The following is an 8,069-nucleotide window of genomic DNA, read 5'->3' as shown; positions in this document are numbered from 1 at the left end:
AGAGAGAGAAAGAAAGAAAGAAAGAAAGAAAGAAAGAAAGAAAGAAAGAAAGAAAGAAAGAAAGAAAGAAAGAAAGAAAGAAGAAGAAATGCAAAGAACTAGAGTCAGAAAATCAATAGAGTTGAACTTTCTCAGCATTTCTCAAGCTGGAGGAATCGAAGAAGAAATTCAAGCTTTGAGGAGCAATACTTAAGTATATGATGGGTGGAATATTGAATGATCCAGGAAGCATGAAAAGAAGATGCAAGGAGTACTCAGAGTTACTATACTAGAAAAATTTGCTGACACAGAAGAATTTCATGAAACAACACGTGACCGAGAGGCAACAGTGATGAAGGAGAAAATTCAAGCTGCTCTGAAAGAATCGGCAAAAAACACAAGGTCCCAGGAATTGATGGTGTACCCGTTGACATATTTCAACAAACAGACGCATCCTTGGATGTGCTCATCACGTTGTGCCAAGAAATCTGGAGGATAATTCCCTAGGCAACTGACTGGAAGTTGTTGTTGTTGTTGTTGTTGTTATGTGCCGTCGAGTCGTTCGAGTCGTTCGCGACTCATAGCGACCCTATGTACAACAGCCCTAAACCCTGCTCTATCCTGCGCCAACCGCACTGCCTCTGACACACCCATCCCGTTACCCCAGTCACCAAATCAATCTATCTCATAGAGGGTCTTCCCCTCCTGCACTGTCCCTCCACCCTCCGAAGCATGATGTCCCTCTCCAAGGACCCATCCCTCCTGGCAACATGTCCAAAGTATGTCAGACGAAGCCCCAGAATCCTTGCCTCCAAGGAGTAGCTTGGTTTAATCCTCTCCAAGATGAATCTGTTTGTTTTCCTGGCAGTCCATGGTACATTCAGTACTCTTCTCCAGCACCACAGCTCAAAGGCATCAACTCTCCTTCTGTCCTCCCTAGTCATTGTCCAACTCCTATCTTCAAAAACGGTGATCTGAGAGAGTGTAGAAATTATCAAATTATTTCACTAATATCACACACAAGATTCAGCTGAAGATCATCCAAATATTACATCTAAAATTTTATAGAAAACTGCCAAAAGTGCACCTGGGTTTAGAAGAAGCCATGGCACTATGGGCATCAAAGCCACCATCAGATGGATTTTGGTTGAAAGCAGAGATACCAGAGGAATGTCTATTAGTGTTTCATTGACTAAGCAAAGGTATTTGATTGTGTGGATGGATCACAACAAATTGTGGCTGACTCTGAGAGGAATGGGAATCCCAGAACTCTTAATTGTGCTCATGTGAAAACTATACTTGGACCAGGGCAAGGGAACACTGCTTGGTTCAAAATTGAAAAAGGAGTGCAACAAGGATGCATTCTATTTCCATGCCTTTTCAATCTTTATGTGGAACAGATTTTTTTTGGGGGGAAGCTGAATTTTATGAGGAGGAATGTGGTATCAGGATTGGAGGAAGACTCATCAACAACCTGTGTTATGCAGATGACACAACCCTGCTTGCTGAAACTATGAGGAGGAACACCTGAGGCCTTTGCTGAAAAGAGTCAAGGACTATAGTCTTCAATATGGATTGAAGCTCGACATCAGAAAAACAAAGATACTTATCACAGAACCAATTGGCAGCACCATGATAGATGGAGAAGAGATTGAGATTGTTCACAATTTCAGCTTTCTCAGTTCCACAATGAATAATACTTTTGGCACCAGCAGTCTGAAATCAAAAGATGAGTTGCATTAGGAAACTTTGCTGTCAGGGATCTCTCCAGAACACTGCAGAACATTGATGTCAGTCTGGAAACTAAGGTGTGCCTGACCCATCACAATTACTGTCAATCAGAGAACTGGACAATGACTAATGATAACAGAGGAATTGATGCCTTTGAATTGTGGTGCTGGCAAAGAGTATTGAGCATACAATGAACTGCCAAGAGAACAAACAGTTCTGTCCTGGAGAGGGTAAAACCAAGCTGCTGCTTGATGGCAAAAATTTTAAGCTCCATCTCATATAATTTGAACATGTTGCCAAGAGGGACCCAACCTTGGAGAAAGACTTGGAAAAGTGAAGAGACAGCACAGGAGAGGAAGACCCTGGGTGAAATGGATTTACACAATAGGGGGTCAGAGCCAGTGAGACTGGCTCAAGAGAGAGCAAGATTCAAGACTATTGTACATAGGGTCACTATGAGTTCCAGGGGATTTGACAGCACATAACAAAAACAACAACATGTCAGTGTATAATTGTGCTCCACAGGACGTTCAAAGCGGTGACATTTTAGAAGCAGACTGTTAGACTTTTCATCAAAAGCATCTCTGGGTGAGTTCAAACCATCAATCTTTTGATTATTGTTGTAGGGTGTTGTCAAGTCAGAACCAACTTATAGCTGACTCTCAGCAGGTTTTTCAGAGGCAGTAAACTGCATGGAAGGAGATTGCCCATTTTTTTCTAGTGGAGTAGCCGGTGGATTTGAACCACTTGCCTTTGAGATAACAGCACTACTCCTTACCACAAAGTCACCAGTGCTCCCTAGTACTATGTATATCCTCATTGTTTCCATGAATCTTTAATCTTCTTCATTCTTATTTGCTCTGGGTAGAAAGAGACCAGTAGTTGTACCTTACAGGCAACTCACAGCTTTTTAAGACCCCAGTTGCTACTTATTGAAGTAAAATGTAGAATATTATCTTTGTAGGCTATGCTATGCCAGTTAGCCCTGAGATATCTTTAGACTATGAGAGCACAAGACCAGCAACTCATCCCCTTGGGATGTTTGCATATTGTTAAGAAGTTCATGTAACTATGTGTCCCCTGTTGACTCTACTATCTATACTGATATATTTATAGAACATGCAATTTGCAAATAGAAATATTGTCACCCTAACCTATATACTGTCATGGAAATAATCACTTTCACGTACCTGTATCTGTTCATCTTGCTCGTCTATTTATCCACTTGCAGATAAATATATTCATTTTTATTGATAATGAAGGATTGTGTATGTAATAATATTGACCTTTTTTGTGACTTTTGTGCACTTCTCTGACTTCATTTTCTTTAGCAATATTATGTTCTTTTCAGCCTTATTTTCATCCAACTTGCTAAGTGTCTATTGTCTAATAATGATTTCCCCTTACCACCCTATTTCTTCTTAGTCCAGCTCATCTCTTCTTATCTTCATCTCTTTTGATGAGCTAGACCCCAACTTGTATCAAGTTCTTCTCCAGCATACCATCCACACTTGATCAGAGACAACTTCTCTACAGTACAAACCTAAGCCCATCACTCCTGTCTAATATCCATTATTAGCTTCCACTGCTTCCAGATCAATGTTCCCTCTTCTTCACATGGCTCCAGATCTCACCTGATCCTGCATCCACTTCCCAGCCTTAACCCTCTCACACATGCCACATTCATCTCATTGCCAGAAGCACACACTCAAGAGGTACCTACTCTGGGTCTCAGAACATGCCTTATTCTCACTGTGCTGTACGAATTTGCAAGTGCTGCTCCTTCTTCTCAGATACATGCCTCTTACATTCCATTTGTTACAAAAAAATTCTTACTTATTCCTCAGATCTAGTTCAGAAGCTTATATGTCCCTTCCTCCAAGAATCCTTTTTGGCCCCATCATCTCAGGGTAGCTGCTTCTTACTCCTACCCAGGCATGTTTCCATAGCTCTTTGCAAGCTCCTGTCAAAGAATGTATCACCCTAAATATAATGGTTTGTTTCCTTGTCTCTGTCTTCCTGTTGTGGTTAAGTGTTGTCTAGTTGTAGACGACTCATAGCAACCCTGTGAACGAAAGACCTGAACACTTGTTGTATATTTGTGTAAAACACAAAATTTGGCACATGGCCGATAATCCAAAAATGTTTCTAACATACCATTGGAGGCTTTGGAGATGAAGAATTTGGGGACCATTTGAACCAGTCCCAACGAGTACTATATACAGATAGTCTTGTGTGTTTTGTTTTTGGTGGGTTTTTTTTTCATATCCTCCTCTGGAGTTTGCCTTACATAAAGAAAGCAGACAGTAAAAGGCTTCATGTTCCAAGCAAACTCCAATTCTCTGCTCCAGGTGGTACCCCACTCCTCTGCCCCTCATGTAGAGGCCTCACTCCTCTGGGTTGCTGCCATCCTCTGTCTCCACAGTTGAGAAGGCCAAGCCCTCTTGGCTGGGGACATTCCATACAGGATGTCAAAGACCTACTGCACTTTCTCCACAGATCAGAAGAGGGGCAGAGACTGGCTCCCTTTTCCCCTACATTCCCTTTTACTCTGCTGTAGCCAGACAGCACACCATCTGGGCCTGGAGCCAGAGAGATAAGAGATCCAGCCACTTACTTTCAATTTTCCACAAATGTGACACCCAATTTCTTTTGCAGAAAAAAGAGTAAATAAATCACCTTCCACTTTTGAGATACCAGGAAATAAGTCTCTCAAAGTTGTTGGGGCCCAAGAGAGCATCCGTTTCAGCTTTGCCGTCCTCTGGCTCCCTCCTCATTTTGCAAATGAGGAAATTGAGAGGCACAGAATAGGGGCTTGGTCAAGGTTACACAGGGAGTAGGAGAGCCGGGCCATATATCTAAGTCCCCTGCTTTCTGGCTTCATGTACTTTCCAATTCCCAAAACTGAATAAATGCCTGCGAACTCACATTTTCATAGCTGGGATGCTCTTCAGCCTCGCTCTGCTTGCTGACAGGCTTCCTCTGGTGGGGAGTTCAGCACCTCTCTGACAATTCTAACCTGTTCTCAATGTTAGAAAGTGCTCTTCACCCTGAGTCTGAACCTGCCTTACTGTCTTCTGGAAAATTGTTTGGAAATTCAAGGTCTTTGTCTTTGCTGCAGAGATTAATGTATGTAGAAGAAAAGATGACTATGATACCCACTACAAAACTAGCACTCCTCTTCCCTGCAAGAAAAAGCCATGGATTGGGGGTTGAAAGAGGTTGGAGTAGAAAAGCTGAGGCATTCACTAGTTAGCATTTCCTAATTTCCTAGATGGCTTTAGAGAAATAAGGCCAGGAGTTCAGAGTTGGGAGTGTGTGTGTGTGTGTGTGTGTGTGTGTGTTGTTTTTTTGTTTGTTTGTTTGTTTTGTTGTGGGATTTTTGGTTGTTTGGTTGGTTGTTTGTTTGTTTTTTTTGCCAGTGATTTTGAGCATTTCTTTTCTTTCTTTCTTTTTTTATTTTATACTGGTTTACATACAAAGTTCATAAGGTTCACATACATTGTTTTTTACACTTGATCTTTCCCTTCAGAGGTTTAAAGGTGAGGATTACATGGAGTGGACTATGAAGTTACAAAAACCTCTGGCCTATTCCCCGTGACACTTTCAAACTGTGACAGCAAAATTACTATTACAATTAAATTGTTGTGGAGAAAGGAGCAGGGAAAAATTATGTGTTTGGTTCTAATGGTTTTCCAGGACAGGTAAGAGTCTTGACTTTCATGGCAAACAACTACAGCAGAGCAAAGCAATCCCGGACCCTGGACCTGAGGTCTAAGCAAGGCTTTGTTCCAATCTCTCAGTATTATAGTCCCAAGTAATCCATGTTGTTGTGCTGTCAAGTCGCCTATACTCATAGCGATCCTATGCACAATAGCTCTGAACGCTGTTATTCTGAGCCAATCTCACCATCTCCAGTACACCTACCCTTATTACCCTGGTCATTGTGTGTTAATCCATCTCATAATAGGTGGCATAGAAAGCGTGTCCGGTCTACGGCCATACCACCCTGAACATGCCCGATCTCGTCTGATCTCGGAAGCTAAGCAGGGTCGGGCCTGGTTAGTACTTGGATGGGAGACCGCCTGGGAATACCTGGTACTGTAGGCTTAAAAAAAAAAAGAAAAGAAAAGAAAGCGTGTCCACACCATTCATTCACCAACTCATTCCTTCATCACAGGCATTTCTCGAATGTTCCCTGTATGTACTGAGGACTCTGTTATGATCAAATCATGTTATGATAAGGAGTTTAAATCCTGGGTATTTTATTCCATAGTTTAGCGATCTCTTAAATGAGGCAGGAGGACATACCTTCTCATGGAGTTCTTGTGTGGCATATATGGTTAAGTCAGAAACTTAGTGGTTCATACTTACATAGAGGTACTTTGGAAGAAAGCCTGGCAATCTAATCCTACTTCTGCTTCTTGAAAAACCTATTCGACAGTTCTACCCTCTACAAATAGGGACACAATGAGCTGAGAGTCAATTCAACAGCAACTAACCAAAACTATCTCCCCAAAGAGTTTGCAAATTCAAGCTCTCTAACCTCCCCAAGGACTGGACCTTATTTATATCTGCTTTCACCTCCAGCCTCAACCACCATTCCCTCCCCCTCTGCACCTAAAACACATGTCCTTCACACTGAAACTAACACAAAAAAACACTGTGTACTGACTGAGGGGTTGACTGAATTTTATTAGCCACAGTCAATGATAAGTTAGTCAAGGACACACAACGGAAGCGAAATACTCATATATTCTCAATCCCTACAGCTGAATCAAGCGGACCAAGAGAGGGTCAGTCCCAGCTCATCAAGCCTTTTCCTCTTATACAGACTAGGCTCTAATTTGGGTCAATTGGTCAGTATGAGGGGGTGGTACAGGGTTAAAAAAATGACTGACAGTCAAGAGTCCTGGCTTTGAGCTAGATGCTATACTAGTCTATTGAGGGGTTAGCAATAATCAAAATATCCACTGATAGTTATTCAAAAGCCTTTTTTTTCTCACTTGATCCTCTGAGCAACAACCTGTGAGTGAAGCAAGGTGTTTGTCCTGATTTTACAGAGGAGGACATTGAGACTCGGAGAAGTCAGGTGACTTAATCTAAGGCCACAGAACTGGCCAATGGTGGTGGCATGAGAGATTTGATCTTGAGTCTGTCTGAGTCATGAGATCTCTTTCTCCCCTCCCTGAGAGCCCTGGTGCCCCTGGGGCACATATTCCAGATGCCTATGTGCTGTGTCCAACTGACAGAAGCCCCAGAGCTGAGTTGATTCATGAGCTGATGACTCCAGCCTCCCTGCATTCCCTGCCTGATGAATTTGTTGGCTTTTCCACTCCCATCACCACTGGCTAGTGACCAAGGAGAGGGCAAGAAGGCAGAATGAGAGGCAGCGGGAGTGGGAGAAGGAGACAGAGCAGAGACTGTCAAGAGGGGGTTTTGGAGCGTCCATCATAAGGACTAATTCACCCTGGGATCTCAGCTGCTGTCTGATCTGCTCATGAACCCTGTTCCCTTCTAAAAGCCTTCCTGCCTGACAACCTGTCAGTCACTCCCCCGGGTGAGCTCCTTCCCAGGCTCCCCTGGTCTTGAGCCTGCTGGGATCAGAGCAAATGGGCCAATATGTAGCCAGGCAGTTACAGGGAAAAACCTAGCCACTCAGACGCCAAGCAAAGCTGGACTCATATCTAAGGAACTGGCCAACTCTGCCTCCTGCTTTTTTAGCAAATCCTCTGAGCACTTTGTCCCTGGCCCTAAATTCCCTCAGCTCCTTCGCAAAGCCTTCCTGGGTTTATGAGGTGTGACTTCTTGTCAGGCAGCTCTCCCTCCCCTGGCCTTCATACTCATTTCAGTGTGAGCCAGGAACTCCTGCCCTTGCCTCCTGGGTTGGCCTGCTCAGCCGGACATATGTGGCCACCATTCATCCTGCCCAGTCACGTCCTGTTGGCTTCTGAGCACCCAGAGAGGAGGAGAGGAAGGAGGAAGGGGCCTTAGGTTACTGAAAGTGGTTTATAGACTCCAAACACTTGCTCCCTAAAGAACTGAGGTGCTTCTGTGTTAATTCCATTTCAACAAGCATTCATTGATATCCTCTTTCGGCCTGTGTGCTGGGAACTAGGAGTCACATACAGTTTCAGCTTCAGAAGGCTTCCAGACTGGTAGGACATTGTTGCTGAGATGTTAGTGCTATCAAGTTGATGATAACTCATAGATACCCTATGGACAACAGATCTGAACCTTGCCCAGCCTATACCATTCTCACGATCTCTGTCATATGCAAGCCCATTGCGGTACACATTTCATCCATCTCATTGAGGATGGATTCTTCTCTTTCTCTGATCCTCTATCTTTCTCAGCAT

The sequence above is a fragment of the Elephantulus edwardii genome, unplaced genomic scaffold, assembly GCF_000299155.1.
Source record: "Elephantulus edwardii isolate Elephantulus edwardi_28Jun2011 unplaced genomic scaffold, EleEdw1.0 scaffold00005, whole genome shotgun sequence".
NCBI lineage: Eukaryota > Metazoa > Chordata > Mammalia > Macroscelidea > Macroscelididae > Elephantulus > Elephantulus edwardii.
This window is presented reverse-complemented; position numbering follows the sequence as displayed.